At 38.2% G+C, this 18,849-nt stretch overlaps 1 pseudogene; it reads left to right on the forward strand.

Moving 5' to 3' along the window:
* Nucleotides 1-640: 640 nt before the first annotated feature.
* Nucleotides 641-2,160, forward strand: LOC122643353 (annotated as a pseudogene).
* The last annotated feature ends 16,689 nt before the right edge of the window (nucleotides 2,161-18,849 follow it).

The raw sequence follows: 18,849 nt of genomic DNA on the forward strand, positions 1-18,849 counted from the left end.
AAAAAGTTTCATACACGGTCGTATATAAGAGGAATCTTGTACACTGGTTTTTAGTAACCGTCAGGTTAAAACACTATAAGAAATTGGTCCAATGATGGTACTTTGGGTTGAGTTATTGCGGCATATTTTATAAACGTTGTCAAATGTGAAGATATACCGATATTTTATTAAAAATACCGACATATATAAAGGTATAAACGCCGCAACAATTAGAAATTCAGTGCCTACAATGGCACTTTTAAAAACGTCATTATTGGGCATTTTCCACGACGTTTATTAGAAAACGCCGTGGTAGAGGTACCTACACAGTCGACGGCGTTTTATGGATCTATAACGGCGTTTTTAAACGCCGCCATAGACCCAATTTCTTGTAGTGAAGTGTTTTAATCAGAACCGTCCAAGAATAAAGTAATGGTAAATAACTCCTATACGATTACCTTTTAATATTTTTTCAAATACGTGTAAAAGACTTTTGTATTTATTAACAATAATTAAAAAATACAGTAATTAAAAATAAAAATAAAAACAACTTCCTTCTGCCTTTGTTTCGTTCTCTGCAACTCCAAAGTTCGTCTGCAACTTTTCAAATATTTGGAGGAATCCATGAAGATAAAGCATAGATTATTGAACTTGAGTTACTATGAAGATGCAAGCTAAGAAGGTGACGAAGGTTGAAGCAGCGGAACCTACACATGAAGAAGAACCAGCAGGGTTTGACGACGCCCACCACGGTGACGAACCCCACGTCTGTTACTGTTGTTCCTGATGTTTGGTGCTCTCCGGGGATAGCTTTCGTCGCCGATGCTGACCCTATTGACTGCGTTGTAGCAAGGAGGCCTGTGGCGGGAAGAGGGAGAATCGACGGGGAAAGGATGAATCACAGAAGCAGATTGTTTTCCCCCACGCCGGTTACATCGCAAGCGCCACATTCGTCTGTGTACTACTCTTTCTCCCGCTCGGCATTGCAATTCGAGAAGAATACGCCCTCTGGAACCTCAAGAAACAGCCCATCGATGCCCCTTCCAGCGTCACCGTCGTCAAGGAGCTGCCGACTGTGGCGGTGGCGGAATCCAAACAGATAGCAGCCGCAGAACCCTCCTCCGCGCAACAGATAGCAGAGAAGAAACCCAAGGGATCAGGCTGGAGCATCTTCAAGAAGCCAGACAGAGGAGAGGATTACGGAATCTTACAGGCGCTCTTTAGCATCGACATGATGATTCTGTTCCTGGCGACGTTTTGTGGGCTGGGCTGCTGCCTAACGGCGATCGACAATCTGGGTCAGATTGGAGAGTCTTCGGGCTACCCGACTCGTATCATCAGCTCTTTCGTATCACTGGTAAGCATATGCAACTACTGCGGGAGAGTTTTCGCCGGATTCCTGTCGGAAATCTTGCTCGCGAAGATGAGATTCCCAAGGACTCTAATGATGACGCTGATCCTTCTCTTGTCCTGCGTGAGATACCTCCTCATTGCCATACCTGTCCCAGGCTCCCTATACGTAGCATCGATCATCGTCTGCTTCACCTTCGGCGCCCAATTGACACTGCTCTTCGCCATCTATCGGAGCTTTTCAGACTCAAATACTACTCCACATTGTTCAATTGTGGCCAATTTGGCTAGCCCATTAGGGTCTTATATCCTCAACGTGAGGATCGCGGGGAAGCTTTACGACAGGGAAGCCTTGAAGCAACCGGCGCATGCAGAAGGAGCTTAATAGGTGTTCAATGATAGGGGCTCACTGTTACATGTAAGAGTTACGAGAGAGATTTGCTTTGAATTCTCGCTTACCCTTTGTAATGGGTAGCAGTTTGTATTTATAAAACTCTATTTACAAATGGATTGCCACACGTTGTGGTTTTTGAAAATTTGCTACAAAAGTTTGTTTGATAAGGTTGTTACAAACATCTTGATAAGGTATGACAGGTCATGCGGAAGCTTTCAAATTTGAATTTGAACGAGATTCCTTAACATTGCAGACTTTCCTTCATCGTATTAGCGGCAGTGTCGTGCTTTGGAGCACTGGTTTCGTTCATTCCGGTGATGAGAACCCGAGAATTCTACAAAAGCGATATTTATAATAAGTTCAGAGAGGAGGGAGAAGCGGCGGAGAAGAAGATGGCGTTGTCATCTGCCTCAGCCGGCGATGAAGGACGCAGGTAATTAAGATTGAGAAGAAGAGGATACATTCCGGCATTGTTTGTCTATATATAGGCTTGTAAAGGTTGGAGCTTTGGACTTGGAGGGGAGGGGATGGATAAGAAACCGGCCTTTGAAGAAGAGTTGCAGAGAACGAAATGTTTCGTTTGCCCTTTTTTTCTCCAATCGTCTTGTTCCCTTTTTTCATTCGTTGTTGATAAATACAAAGTCGTGTAGAGACGTATTTGAAAGAGTAATCAAAAGGTAACTGTATAGGAGAAGTATATATCATTATTTTATTCTTGAACGGTTTAGATTAAAACAATTCAATCTAAAGGTTACTAAAGTCCAGTGAACAAGATTCCTCTTATACACGACCGTGCATGAAAACCGCCCCTTAGAACTTGTTTTTAGCTCCTTTTATTTTTATTTTTCCTTAGGGAAGCGGTTTTCTGTCCCGGAGTGTGGCCTACGCCAGTACTCCCATGTGTCTATCTCTCTCCTCCTTAAAACAAGGGGGCAGAGGTGTCTTTTCACATGAGGAGGAGAGAGATAGACTCATGGGAGTGCTGGCGTAGGCCACACTCCCGGACAGAGATCTTTTTCCCTTTTTCTTATTATGAAACTCGTTTATTTTGTTATGTTAATGGTCAACACATTATACTTATTCTTCATCCAAATATCAATAAGTTAACCAATTTACTTGGTTTTATCTCTATTGTATCCTGTTTTAGATCATTTACCTTGTAGTCGTAAATGGGCTTGGTGGGAAAAAAAAAATCAGTATCGGATGGTACAATAGTTTGTTAGAGCCATTGATTTGTTTGAATAAGAGTGTAAATCAGCGGTTCGGTTCTGGTTTTTTGGATTCAGTATGAGTTTCAAGGAAATCAGAACCAAATGGATAAAAACTTTTCAATTTCAGCTTCGGTTCGGGTTGGTGTCGATTTGTGTTACCGGGTTCAACACGATTCGGTTCAGCTTGGGCAGGGCTCAATCCCTTCATTAACCTTTTCAAATGGGCAGGATGGGGTTCACATTTTCCATTTTTTCGGGTTTGGTTTGGTTCAGTTCAGGTTCATTCCCGTCAATTTAACCTGAACCGAGCCATAAGCAATATTATCAGAGCCTGTAAACCAGGGAGGCTGGTGTGCCATCTCAACCAATTGCAGGTCCAAGCTCAAGCTGAGGCTTTAACCCAGGCCAATTGTAGGGCCTGGAAATCCCAACCAAACCTGACCCATGGGCTGAAAAGCGAAAAGCCAACCCAAGCCCTGCAGAGCTTTGGGTGGGTTTGGGGAAACCCTAGTTAGGACCCTATTTAATTAAAGGGGAAATTTCTTAGATTCACTTGATAAGAAAATTAATTATAATATAAGTGGTTTTAAATTCATTTTACATTCATTAATCTTAATTTTGAAAAGATTTACTTAATCCTCCGAGTTAGTTATTGGTCATGCCACCTAAGAAAAAATAAATCTAGTGAACTTCCAAAACTACCCCAACTTCACCTTAACCGCACTATTCCGCTTCTATTCACCCCTGACTAGTGCAACTCACCTGCTCCTGTGCCATCTCTCTTTGCTTTCCTCTCCATCTTTTGCATCGTTTTCTCTACTTTTCGATAATTATCAATAAAATGGTTATTTCAGGAATCCATAAAGAGCCCCATCTCGTTTAGCCTCCATAAGATATATAAGATATAAGGTGTATGGCTCTCAGATTTGGAGAGACGAGTGAGATCAAGATCAAACTGTTAGAAATCTGGATTTGGCTTGTCTACGGCGGTCAGTGCGCCACGTGGCTTGGGATGCATCTAACGGTTGTGCTGTTAAAAAAACAATTCAAATAAATTCAAATTTGAAGAGAATATACATAAACCATCTGTGGCTAACACGTGACCAACCTAGACATCTGATGAACCGATTTGGTTCACTAACATAAACCAACCCTCATAAGGCAATCTACCCCTAATTTTCTTGTGAAGATAGATAACTGAGTTTGAATTCACCCGTATCTGATTATGATAGCTAGCGGGCTGTATATTTATATTGCATGTGAAGATTATATAAATTATTTGAAATTCAAAAAAAGGTGATATAGTTTGAGTAAACTTTAACTATTGTTACACATTATTTACAACAGAAATAATAGGAATTAGAGATAGGAACACACAGTTAGAACCACACTGTACTTTTGCATCATACACTCCTGTTGCCATATTCAAGATTTGACCTTAATTTCAAATTTGAGACCTTATCCGTAATACGCCCCCTCAAGCAAAACGGTTGTTCGACGACAATGAACTTGGTCCAAAGTGCACGGTAATGCAGTCTTGGTAGTCCCTTTGTCATTATGTCTACAATTTGATCTTGACTTGGAATGAAGCGTATATGGAGATGCGTTTATGCTACTTGTTCATGAACAAAATGGTAATTTATCTCTGTGTACTTTGTACGGGCATGAAAGAGAGGATTTGCCGCAAGATATGTAGCATTAGAGTAGTGGAACCGGTGTAGAAATTAACACCCAGATCAGCCAATAACTATCGTATCCAAAGTAGTTCAGCTGATGCATTGGGTAAGCCCTTATACTCTGATTCTGTTGAGGATCTTGCGACCGTATGCTGCTCTTTGGAGCCCCATGAGACCAAACTATCTCCAAGATACATACAATATCAACTAGTGGATCGACCATCATCTGAACATCCGGCCCAATCTGCATCTATATCCGCACTCAACTGTACAGATGATGATAACGCAACTTAATTACAAGTTCTAGTGTCGCTTTGATATAACGCAAGATCTATTTCACGGCTGCCCAATGCTCTATGGTTGTTGAATGCATAAATTGACAAACCTTGTTGACCGAATAAGTAATGTCTGGTCTAGTCAAGTTAAATATTGTAATATACCCATAGTGCGACGGTAGAGTGTTGGGTTTGAAAATAATTCTCCATTGTTCCGTGAGAGACTAGTGGTGGAGCTCGATGTGGGCATGGGTTTGGCTGCTTCCATGTTTGTCTTCTTGAGAAGATTTAGGGGATATTTTGTTTGAATTAGATAAAAATCCTTGTAAACATCGAGTTGCCACAATTCCCAAAAAATACTGCAGATTTCCTAGGTCCTTGATACAAACTCATTGGCTAGTCGACTTATAATATCATGTACTTTAATGGATTGTGTCCCTATGATGATAATATCGTCAACATAGACTAGAATGTACACATGCTTGCCATTGTTATTGTGAACATAGAGAGATGTATCTGACTGAGACATCTTGAACCCAAGTGTGATCAAGAAAGAACCAAGTCTATGAGCCCAAGCACGTAATGCTTGTTTTAGACCGTATAATCCACGTTTGAGATGACAAACATGATTTGAATGGACTGTGTCCATAATGCTCTGAGGTTGGGCTATGTATACTTGTTCTTCTAGAGCACCATTTAGAAAAACATTTTCTATAACCAGTTGTCGTAGAACCCATTCTTTGGAGACTGCAAGAGATAGAACTATTCTTATTGTAGTGGGTTTTATAATAGGCTAAAAGTGTTGAAATAATCGATGCCTTCCCATTGAGTAAAGCCATCTGCTACAAGATAGGTTTTATATCGGAAAACAGTCTCATTTGTATTTCTTTTGATTCTATATACTCACTTGTTTCCAACAACATTGAAAGAAGGACAAAGAGGTATAAGTTCCCTGGTCCAATTACGTAAAAGGGCATCAAACTCATCGCTCATAGTAGCTCTCCACTTAGGATCTCTTTTTACCAAGGTGTAAGAGGTAGGTTCCACCGTAGACTTGGTCCCTTCAGCCCCTTCTTAGGCCTCTTTGATTTAAGTATTTGAGTCTAACTCATTGTCCTAATTCATTGGAGGGAGGAACGGTATACTTGGCTGAAAAAGCCAGCAGATTTGGTGGGTTTAATTAGTAGATTCTTTGTAGTGATTGTGGTTGAGTTGCGTTAAAACAGGAAAGGCAATGTTGTTGACTTGGGTGTTACAAGCCAAGTGAGAATATGACAAAATAGAATATTAATAATATTGCTCATGATGATATGCTTCCATGTTCCATGTTCCATGTTCCATGTTCTTCCACTCCTTTTATCTTTTTAACTCTCAGATTTATTGTTATAAAACTGATATCAAAAGGAGAGGACGGAGAGATAGCCTGAGTCGAACGAGAACGCTCTGTCCTTAAGATAGTATTTGCACCCTATTACTGCATTGGGTTGCAACAAATCTGTCTCCCAAGATAAAACAGGCTGAACTGAATACTGATTTGCAGAGACAGGAGTCACTTGCACCTATGATATAGGTGTGTCTCTTGGAGATACCCCATGGTGTAGGTGTGTCCCTTGGAGATACCCCTTGGTGTAGATGTGTCTCTTGGATCAATGGATTAGATTAAAAGATTCTAATCAAAGTGCTATGAATGCACCTATACAAATGGATATGTCTCTTTGAAGATACATGTGCCTTAGCCAAAAAACCAAGCCAACATTGAATTAAAGAGTGACCCAAAACTGCCAAAAAACCTAGCCAACATTGAATCAAAGAATGACCCAAAATCATCTACACAATTATTGAAAAAATTCCAACAATTTCTCCCAATTTTTTAAAATAATTGAGTCTCAGTCAATAACCTCTCTGTACCTTTAAATCATATTTACATAAAGGTGTCTTTCGACTTGAACTTTCATATTGTCAAAATACATTAGGACTTGTCAAAATCGAAATAGCCGTAGCCTTGAACTTAGAATTTTATAGCGACAAATATAATATACTAGACATATGACTTACTTAAACATAGTTTCAATAATACCCGCATATTTATGGCATTGTGCTTTCATCTTAGGCTTTTATAAGTGCCTTAGAGACAAGTTTTGAATCTCATAGAAGCGGTCTCACTTCTTGCACTTATATAGGCGAATCTAATAAAACATAATTGTATAACTTGCATTGCCTGTAAGGCATAGACTCATTAAAAGATTGATCCTACCCTCTATCAGTTTCTCCATACAAACATGCACTACCTTGAGATGTCAAGAGATCTTATCTCTACTAGTTTAGTGCCTAACTGATTATTACTACAAGTGTTTTTCCATTAAACTAGTTGACTAGATGTTGGTCTAGTGTCTAGTCGATTTTCACTTGTAGGTTACCTCTCATTTAAAAGTTTTAAACCCATCTCGGAAAGTCCCATACCACATCTCTACCTAGGCCTTTTGTAAAGGGATCAGCCAAATTTTCCTTTGACTTCACATAACTAGTAGTTACAACTCCTTTGATGAGTTGTTCTCTTACATAGTTATGTCTTAAACTGATATGCCTTGATTTTCATTGTAAACTTTATTATAAGTCCTTGATAATGTTGTTTCATTATCACAAGATATTGATATAGCAGGCATTGGCTTAGGTCACAGGGGAATCTCTGTTAATAGATCCCTAAGCCATTCTGCTTCCTTTACTGTCATTACTAAAACAATAAATTCAGACTCCATGGTGGAGTGTGAAACCATAGTCTATTTCTTGAATCCCCAAGAAATTGATCCTCCATCCAAGGTAAATATCCAACCACTTGTGGACTTTGATTCATCGGATCCTGTAATCCAATTTGCATCTGTGTATCCTTCTAATACTGCGAAAAAATCCTTATAACTTAATGCATAATTCATTATGCCCTTTAAATACTTAAGTACTCTAGAAACTGCATTCCAATGAATTTGTCCAGGATTATGAGTAAACCTACTCAAAACACCAACTGCAAAAGTTATATCAGGACGAGTGCACTGTATGACATACATTAAACTGCCAATAATACTAGAGTATTCCAATTGAGATAGACACTTTCCTTCATTAGAAGTTAGTCTAATAGAAGGATCATATGGGGTAACAACTGGTTTACAATCCTCATGATTGAATTTCTTTAATATTTTCTTTATGTAATGTGACTGTGTTAAAGAAATACAATCAGAAGATCTAACAATTTTGATTCCCAAAATTACACTTGCTTCACCCATAGCCTTCATATCAAAACATGAAAATAGGAAAGCCTTTGTTTCTAATATAACGCTTAAATTAGTACCAAAGATTAACATATCATCAACATATAAACATATTATGACACCATGTCCATTCTTGAATTTAGAATAAACACATTTATCATATTCATTTATTCTAAATCCATTTGCTACAACCTTTTGGTCAAACTTTTCATGTCATTGCTTAGGAGCTTATTTTAGACCATATAAAGATTTGACTAGTTTACAAACCTTACTTTCCTAGCCCTTCAAAACAAACCCTTCAGGTTGTTCCATGTAAACTTCTTTTTCTAAATCTCCATTTAGAAAATCAGTTTTAACATCCATTTGGTGTATAACAAGTTTATTAATCGATGCTAAAGCAATCAATAATCTAATTGTACTAATTCTAGCAACTGAAGCATATGTATCGAAATAATCAATGCCTTCCTTTTGCTTAAAGCCCTTGGCTACAAGCCTAGCTTTAAACTTATCAATGGTTCCATCAACTCTAAGCTTTCGCTTAAAGATCCATTTACAACCAATAGGTTTAAATCCATGAGGTAAATCTGTTAAAATTCATGTTTTATTACTTATGAGAGAATCCATTTCATCATTTATAGCATCTTGCTAAAAGGCAGAATCTCGAGAATTTATGGCTTCTCAAAAAGTTATTGGATCATGTTCAATATTATACACACAAGAATATGTAACTTCATTTCTATTTCCTTCTACCAAGAATTGATAGAAATCTAGACCAAAGGATTTTTCTACTCTAACTCTTTTACTTCTTCTTAGTTCAACACTCTCATTATTTTCAGAGTTTGATTGTACTGTATCCTGATCCTCCTTGTTTGTATCTTCATTCTTCCATTTTTTAGAGAATGAATCCTCAAAGAACTCGACATCTCTAGATTTTAAAATTGTATTTTGACTAACGGACTCAGTAGATTCCATCGTTAAGAATCTATAGGGTTTGCTATGTTGGGCATAGCCAATGAAAATACATTTAATTGGTTTTTCACCTAATTTAGGTCTTTTAGGATCAAATAATCTTACTAATGCTCTACATCCCCATACTTTGAAATATCCAAGAGAAGGTTTTCTCTTCATCCAATATTCATAAGGAGTGATATTTGTCTTTTTATGGGATATACGCTTAAGTATATGACAAACAATCATTAATGTTTTCCCCCATAAATTCTTTGGTAATCCAGAAGTAAGTAAAAGTATATTCACCATTTTTGTTAGAGTCCTATTTTTTCTTTCTGCTATTCCATTCTGTTGTGGACTATAGGGTGTCGTTGTTTAATGGATAATTCCATAAACTTCACAAAAATCGTCAGTAGAGAAGTATTCCCTTCCTCTATCAGTTCGTAAGATTTTAATCTTACTATCTAATTGATTTTCAACTTCAACTTTGTAGATTTTGAATTTCTCTAAAGGCTCATCTTTAGTCCTTAACAGGTATACATATGTATATTTTGAACAATCATCTATAAAAGTGATGAAATATTTTTTACCTCCTCTAGTTAAAATACCTTCTAACTCACACAAATCAGAATGTACCAATTCTAAGAGTTGTGTATTCCCTTCTACTTTCTTAAAAGACTTCCTAACCATTTTAGACTTGATACATACAAAACATTTGTCATGACTAGAAGATGTGCATTCTGGTAATAAGCCTAACTTAATCATATTTCTCATGCACTTATAATTAACATGCCCAAGTCTAGAATGCCATGTATTAAAAGTAGAAACGATATAAGCAGAAGATAAAAATCCATTAATCATATTAAACTTATACATTCTGTTCGACGCACATCCTTTCCCAACATAAATTTCTCCCTTGGACACTATAATATTCCTTGACTCAAACAGAATTTTAAATCCATGTTTGTCAAGCAAGTTTACAGAAATTATATTCTTCCTAAGATCAGGAACATGAAGTACATCATTCAAAGTAAGCTTCTTTCCGGAGGTGAGATTCATTACCACTATGCCTTTTTCAATGACCTTAGCAGTTGAAAATTTTCCCATAAAGAGATCTTGTCCATCTACTATAGGTTCATAAACTTTGAACAGTTTTTTGTTCTTGACAACATGTTTGGTTGTACCGGAATCGATCCACCATTCCTCATCATCACCCACTATATATACCTCAGATATCATAGCAGTCCAATCATCATTGGCAACCACGTTGGCTTGGTCCTTTTGTTGCTTCTCCTTGAGAAAAATTCTACACTGTTTCTTGAAATGCCCGAATTTTCTGCATTTTCAACAAGCCGCTTTAGGGTTAGTAAAGTTACCCTTCTTCTTATCCGAAACAGTTCCTTTCCCATCAAACTTTCTGTTTTTGCCCTTAGAAGATGTATTTCCTACAACAAGAGCCTTTGGAGATGTTTCCTCCAATTCAAGTTTATCCAATTTACGAGAATTCTCTTCAACTTGGATATACTTAATCAACTTTTGCATAGTTATTGCATCCTTCTTTTATTTCAACTCTTTCCGACAGTCTTTCCAAACAAAAGGTAACTTAGAAATAATAGTAGATAGTTGGAAAGACTCGTCAAGAGTATGGCCCTCAGAGATTATTTGATTCATGAGATCTTGCAATTCATAAGTTTGTGAGATAATAGACTTATCTTCTACTATTCTGTAATCAAATAACTTACTTATAAGAAACTTCTTGTTGCCAGCATCCTCAATTTTTTACTTTTTGTCAAGATCTTCCCATAGTTCTTTCGATGTGCTGTTTGCAAACTTGGGCTCGTACACATCATAAAGTGTGTTTGACAACCCATTGAGAATGTACCCCTTGCACATGAAGTCGTGTTGCTCCCACTTCTTGCACTGTTGTTTCTATACTGGTGTTTCTGCACTTGAAGTTTCTCTAGTGGTGTTTGTCGGTGCTGTTGGCTTCTCTTCATTCAGAACATATGCAATCTTCAAAGCAGTGAGGAAGAAATACATCTTCCCTTTCCAACGCTTGAAGAAAGAACCATCAAACTTGTCCAATTTGGTGATCTCGTTCCGAGGTATCTTCATCACTGTTGTCTCCTCCATTGGGAAACACTGTCTGAAGATTGTTATAAAACTTATATCAAAAGAAGGAGAGGACGGAGAGATAGCCTGAGTCGAACGAGAACGCTCTATCCTTAAGATAGTATTTGCACCCTATTACTGCACTGGGTTGCAGCAAATCTGCCTCCGAAGATAAAACAAGCTGGACTGAATACTGATTTGCAGAGACAGTAATCACTTGAAACTATCAGAGAAATGAGAATTTGTTAATGCCTGACTGATTGAAATCGTACCACAAAATTGAATGATTTGGGCTGTCCATTTCACCTTTATTTATAGAGGTGGATGTATCTCTTCAAGATACCTCATGGAATGGATGTGTCCATTGACATGAGTGGATAGGATTATCCAAGCACTCATATGTAAATGTCTCTTGAAGATAACCCATGGTATAGGTGTGTCTCTTGGAGATACCCCATGGTGTAGGTGTGTCCCTTGGAGATACCCCTTGGTGTAGATGTGTCTCTTAGATCAATGGATTAGATTAAAAGATTCCAATCTAAGTGCTATGAATGCACCTATACAAATGGATATGTCTCTTTGAAGATACATGTCCCTTAACCAAAAAACCAAGCCAACATTGAACCAAAGAATGATCCAAAACTGCCAAAAAAACAGGCCAACATTGTACCAATGAATGACCTAAAACCATCTACACAATTATTGAAAAAATTCCAACATTTATTTTATTATATATATGTTTTTTGGGGAAAGATGAAAATAGGAGGGGAAGAAGATGAAACACAGAACATATCTTGATCGATCGATGGCCGAGGCTCCCAGATTTTTGTGAGAAAGGAATGGAAGTTTGGAGAAAAACAGTCAAAAGTGAATTTGTTGTGGGACTTGTCACACAACTAAGCAGAGTACCTTTTTATCTTAGGAAACAAAGGTAAGGGTTGTACGTTACATAATATCTAACAGTCGGCCTGTTCGGTTAAGTTTGGATGTGAACCGGTTCCATAATCCCCATCTCGGAACGTATCGATAAGGTTCTTTTGGTACCGGTTATTTTGTTGTTTTTATCAGCTCGGGTTAGGATTTTGACACACCTAGACATAATGATATGTCACGTTCAATTTATTTTGAAACTGTATAACACTGATTTAAAGAGCTTTTGGAAGTAAGAGATTACCTAATTTTGACTGGCAGAAGAAGAAAATTGGATCCTAGAGAAGATCGGCGGTAGAGTGATGTCTTGAAGGGTCAAAATGGAATCTGTTGGTATCGGTTTTTAATTGGGTTATATTGTTCAGATTGGTTTGATCTGGTTTTTTAATCGGTTCCAAAACACCCCCAGTTCAAAAATCAGATCCAATAAGATTCGATTCGTTCTGGTTTGGATTTTTTGGTTGTTCCAATCGTTCAGGTTAAGTTTTATCATTTTCAAATTATTTTTTGAGACCTTCTATACCCCTATCTTAAAGAAATTTTTAACATGAGATAATGCAACCTTTTAACACACTTTTTTTTTTTGATAGGTTAACACAAGTTATTAATGTTAACTTGTCCGTATCAAGGATGTCTAATCAAAGATATTATTAAATCAGATTTTTGAAAATCAAGAGCTTCATATAAGGGTGTCAAAATCAAACCGAAGCTATAAACACAAGTTATCTATACTTGTATGTTAATTCTTACTCGGTTATATTTGCATGGGATTTTGACGGGTTGAGTGTTATGTTTGGATAAATTTTTTACTATTTTGATTCTCAAACTTGATACATGAGAGAGAATCACTACAATTTTATCGGATCAAGAAAAACTAATTCTTGGATTCTTGAATTAGTGACTTTGGATGAGTTCTTTGATCTTTGTTGATCTCAAAAAAATATGTAGGTGATGATCAAATCCTGCTTGTGTTCCTTCAAACACGATATGAAACCCGATTAGCTATCTCTGTTTTACTTGGTTTTATTTTTATTCTATCATGTTTCAGATCATTTACCTTTTTTATGCAAATGGGCTTGGTTTCTCTGGGTGAAGTTTTTCCTTAGGAAGAATGACTCGATATATCCTCAGGGGAAAAATTAGTATCGGATGGTACTATAGTTTGTTAGAGCCATTGATTTGTTTGAATAGGAGTGTCAATCGGGCGGTTCGGTTTGGGTTTTTCAGTTTCAGTGTGAGTTTTAGGAAAATCAAAGCCGAATCGTGAAGGACTTTTCAGTTTCAGCTTCAGTTCGAATCGGTGTCGATTTGTGTTACCAGGTTCAACAAGGTTCGATTCAGTTTGGGCAAGGCTCAATTCCTTCATTAACCTTTTCAAATGTGTTGGGTAGGGTTCACTTTTTCAATTTTTTTGGGTTCAGTTTGGTTCAGTTCGGGTACGATCCTGTCGGTCGAGCTAATTGGGGGCCATCGGTTTAGCCTGAATAGAGCCGTAAGCAAATAGTATCAAAGCCCGTAAACCAGGGAGGTTGGTGTACCATCTCAACAAATTGCAGGGCCATGCTCAACCTGAGGCTTTAACCCAGGCCAATTTTAGGGCCTGGAAATCCCAACCAAACCCGACCCATGGGCTGAAAAGCGAACTCTCTAGTTTCAGAATTAACTCGGCTTTCTCTATTTCTTTTACCCTTCGACTCAACTCCACCTCTCACCTTCAACTTTCTCTCAAAATCCTGAATCAACCAGATCCGTTGCTTGGTCCACCTAAACCAGCACCTTCAACACCTGATCTTCAGCCGAATACCTGCCCTCCAGCCGAACCAGCTTTCCTACCACCTCCAAGACCTCACAAAGATCTGTGATTCTACTTTGTATCAGATCAGAGCTGCCCTGTTTCAATTGGTCCCTGAAGCAGATCTCAGCAACATTTACATGGTCCCCTCAGATATCAACTTCAGATCCACTAAGAGATAGTAAAAGACTGCTTTGAAAGAGAAAATCAAGCGAATCTTCAAAACGAGGAGCTGATCGAACTACACGAACTTCATGTTTCCATAACTCCCTCAATATCCAACGGATATTTGAAACATAAGGGATAATCGTCACCTCTGAGATCTCAGATTAATAACTATAAAATTCCAAAGATGACAAATCACCTGAGGTGGAGCAACATAAAAAACTCATCCAATAAAAATGAAACTAAGGCACTTATCTGTAGTTGCACCAACAACGTATTTCTTCTCCACCTGGACAGAAGCCCCAAGATCAGATCTGAAACGGTTGGTTTTCTCCACCTAGACAGAAGCACCAAGGCACCAAAAACGAGCTGATCTGAAACGCCAAAACCAGATCCACAGTTTCAAAAAGTGCCGATCCAAAAAAGAAGACAATTCTCTTTGCTGGAAACCAAAACCGAACAGATCTAAAACGCCAAAAGTAGATCCACAGATTCAACAAGAATCGATCCAAAAACATATCAGAGATCTCCGCTCTCTTGAAGAAATCACCGCCCTCCAACAACTACTTACAATATCTCCATCACTACGGCTTAGAAAACTAATCAACCTATACAAGAGGTAAGTTTCTGCAATTATTTATACTTTGGATTTTGATCCAAAATAGGTTTTATCAAGATCAGTTTTAATCAAAATCGGAGTTAATCAATTCCACTTTGCATAGATTGGTTTTATAAATTTTCTTTTTTTACATTTATGTCTTTAGTGTTGTGCAGCTTGCCCTTTACACTCTCAATTCATCACGGTCCGCTTATCAGGCTATATCATTTAAGCCTCATTTCTTTGATGTTTATATAGTAATTGCAGTCCAGGTGCAATGTAGCGTACTCTTGCCGGGAAGTTGGGGGTTGGGGAAGGAACAAAGGTAGAGGGGAGGGGAGGGGAGGGGAGGGGAGGGTGGGGTATGGTGGTGTTAGGTTGCAGGGGGTAGGGCGGGTGGGATTGGGTTGCAGCAGGTGGTGGAGCCAGTGGGGTTGCAGAGAACAAGAAGAAGAAGGAGGGATGGTGGGTCCCATTAAATTTGTTTCACGGGTAAAATTAGCAATATGGAAAAAAAAAAAACTGAGAATTAGGGGTATATTAATAATTTTAAGTCATGAATTATCAACACCGTACCACTTAACAAAAATGATATAACAGAGTGGGACTGTCTGTAACAACTAATCAAACCTCAGGGGGTGTGGTTGTATAATTTAGAAACACTGGGGTTGTTTTGTATTTCATACAAACCTCAGGAGGTGACAGTGTAATTTTTCCAAAAAAAAATGATCGAGTGACTGTAATTTTTGTTTTGTTGATGGTTTAAAATCATAGAATCGTTAAAAACAAATATTTTGGCACACATGGCTCAATAAAATATCCATGCTCATTTCACAAGTCTCAATTTTAATTTTAGGTAAAAAAAAACTGACATAATGTTTTAATAACAATCATATAGTCAAGGTTGAAAGGAAAAAATTCTATAGCAAAGAACAACATGTCATCCCAAAGTTTAATTTGAGATTCTTACTGGGCGATCCTATTGGTTATAACTAGGGGTGTAAGTTTGACAATGAGGGTCCGAGCCCGCCTTGGTCCACCTTGAGCCCGAACAGGGCCTGGTTTTAGATATACTGGCTTTGAGGGCGGGTCAGGGTTGGAAATTTCTGGCCCTGAGTCAGGACTGGGCTAGGTCTGGGTTAAGGTCTCGAGCTAAGCTCAGCCCCGTCCAACCCAACCCCGACCTGTCTTCTTCTTCATGTTATTTATTTATTTTTCCTTCTTCCTCTGCATTCTTCTTTTTCCTCTTCCTCTTCTTTCTTTTTCTTCTTCTCCTCCCTAGCCTAGCTAGTCCATGCATCTCCCTTCCCCCCCATGGTTAGGGCCAAACAGAGTCAACCCAGTCCGACTCTGAGGGCGGGTCAGAATTGATTTTTCTATTCCTGAGTTAGGGCCGGGCCTGGGCCCAACTAAGGGGACTCAGGGTTGGGCTAGCGTTTTAAAATGTCCGGCCCAACTTGACCCTGTTGCATGTTGCAGCCTAATTATAACCACTAAAAATACGTACATGGTGGAAATCAGGCAAAGTATAACAAGCTGAAGCCATCAAATCTCAATTGATTTCAAACATTAAACTACAAGTACTTATGTGTTTCAATTGGAGAAAAATATAAAAAAACATATATGTATATCTAGGTCATGCAAATTAGCTTAGATCATTGTGAGCATACAACTCACCAACTATAGGCATTACTAGTATTATTTTTAATTGAAACAATAATGACTTCTATTATAGTGCTCTTAGGAATTTTTTTTGTGAAAGGAAAATATTATATTACTAGAAAGATGGCAAATTATTATGATGTTCATACATACAATTTAATTTTTGTCTAGCAGCAAGTTTAGCTTTGATTTTTAACCATGTTATAGTGAGGGTGTCAATTGGGACGGTTCCTGATATTTGGGACGGGACGGTACCGGTATCGGTACCAAAAGTGTCAATCCCAGTACCGTCCTATTTAGTTAACGGGACCAAACCTAGATCCCAGTCCCGATTACTAGCGGGACGGGACGGTATCGGTTCTTAAACAGTTCTAGGCACTGTAGAAAAATGGAGAAGAAGTTTAATTGTTTCTAACAAGATAGGTTTATTAGTGTTGTGAAATTTTTTCACTATCATAAAATCTAAGTTGTCTACTGCTTTTTATAAAGCAACTTAAATTATGAAATCAGTTTTACTTCTTCAAACTCCCTAAGATCACATGTAATAAGTTTCTCATTTTTTTAAATCTAGAGAAGTCCTACAAAATGGAAGAATCCCGTTGTGTTTCTTCTTTGATTTTCCCAAACAAAACTCTATTTATCACACATGTCACATGGTAGTATGATACAAAGTACGAAGTGCAAAAAGGAAGAACCTGGTAGATGTAGTTGGTCAAGGGAGGAGAGAGTAGCACTGTAGTAGGATCTGTGAGGAGAGACTTCAAGCTACAGCTGTTGACTTGTTGTTCCTCTTCGTATTCAAAAGGCAATTAGTGAAACCCTAATGAGTCGTAATTCTTATACCCTTTTTTTTTTATATAAAAAACAAGATCTTATATACTCTTTCTTTTTAAACAGTACTAGTAGTTTCGGTACCATCTGGTACCTAATTGGTATTTCGCATCGGTACCATTGGGAATCCCGCCTGTAACCGCCCCGCCCCATTTATCATCCAAGACAAAATCGGATACGCATCGGCCCCATTTACTAATGGGACGGTCCGGTACCGGGTTTTAGCGGGATGGTATTGGGACGGTTCCCGGTTCCGGTCCCAAATTGACACCCTTATGTTATAGTCCCCCTCGTTGGTTAGATTCCAGAAAATGATATCCGTAGACATATTTGGAATCTGCAAACAATAAGTTAGCAGTTCGTAGGGCCAAGGAGATCAGGATGAAGTTGGAAGAGGTCCAAGCAAGAAGGAGTCTGAACACCAAACTTCTTTTAGCTTCACTCCTCTCTTGGCAGTAATTTAACCCAGTTAAAATCCCAACCAGCTCTGGTTCCAGAATATGATGGTTCTTAACAAAACCTGCATGGACCAAAATGAATTTACCATCTAATAAAATGCCAAAGGCCCATCCAGAAGAGTTTAGGTCTCTGGAATCAACCCCTGCGCATAATAAAACAAGAAATTCTAGAGTAGGTAAATCAGGCATACAAAACAAAAGCAAGTCCTCCTCATCATTTTCATTTACAAATAGGGATGAAAAAGGGGTGGAGGAGCTAGATATGAAGATCCTGCAACCAAATTGTTACCTTTCTCAGAAGCATGAGAGGATTAGGCTTAACAGACTTAAAACAACAATTGTTTCTAATTTCCCAAACAAAGTAACAAGTAATAATAAACACAGAAAAGAACCATTTGAGGGAGGGCTTATCAAGCCGTCGGGTGAAGAGAGTGGATATGCAGAAGTGTTCCATGGAAGGGTGGGAAATAAACTCAGTTCTCAACCCCAGAGGTCTAGCTGCCCAGATATGTTTAATCCAATCATAGGAGAGGAAGATATACCAGAAGGTCTCATTACAAGTGTCACAGAGAGTACAAGGGGAATTGACTTGAATCCATTTCGATAAAAAATCTTTAAACGGAATCTCTACATGTAATACACGTCAGAAAAATAATTTAAACTTTGGATGCAAATTAAGTTTCCCAAAGAAATTCCACCAAATGGCAGAAGAAAAATCACAATTGGTGGAAAGAGAATTGAAAAAGTTAGCCACTTGTTTTGTTTGAAACAGGCATCAGAAGAATCAGAAAGGGGAATGAGCGAAATAGTAGAAGCATGGCTAGGAATGATTTGTCTTAGTCAGCCGCAATCCCAGGCAAGATTGTTGTTAAAAAACAAACACACTTTCTCAAGAAACACCCTTTGGGAAGTATCCAAAGAGAGTGTAAAACCAGGGATAGAAGGTATCTAGCGGTCAGTCCAAAAGTAGGTTTCTTGGCCATTGTCGATTCTCCTAAAACTAAAAGATTTACGAGAACCAATAATCTTAGTAATGCTCTTAGGAATTTTGCTTCCACAGTCATTAAGGATAACTGTATCTCCTATAAACACTTTTCTGATGAACAGACGATCTCTTTAGTTTATGGGAAGTTATTAACGTAACAAGGATCGGGTATTTATCCAAACATAACAAGACACTAACTATCCTTTTAAGGTAGTATAGTTAA

This window comes from Telopea speciosissima, chromosome 10, assembly GCF_018873765.1.
Source record: "Telopea speciosissima isolate NSW1024214 ecotype Mountain lineage chromosome 10, Tspe_v1, whole genome shotgun sequence".
NCBI classification, from domain to species: Eukaryota; Viridiplantae; Streptophyta; class Magnoliopsida; order Proteales; family Proteaceae; genus Telopea; species Telopea speciosissima.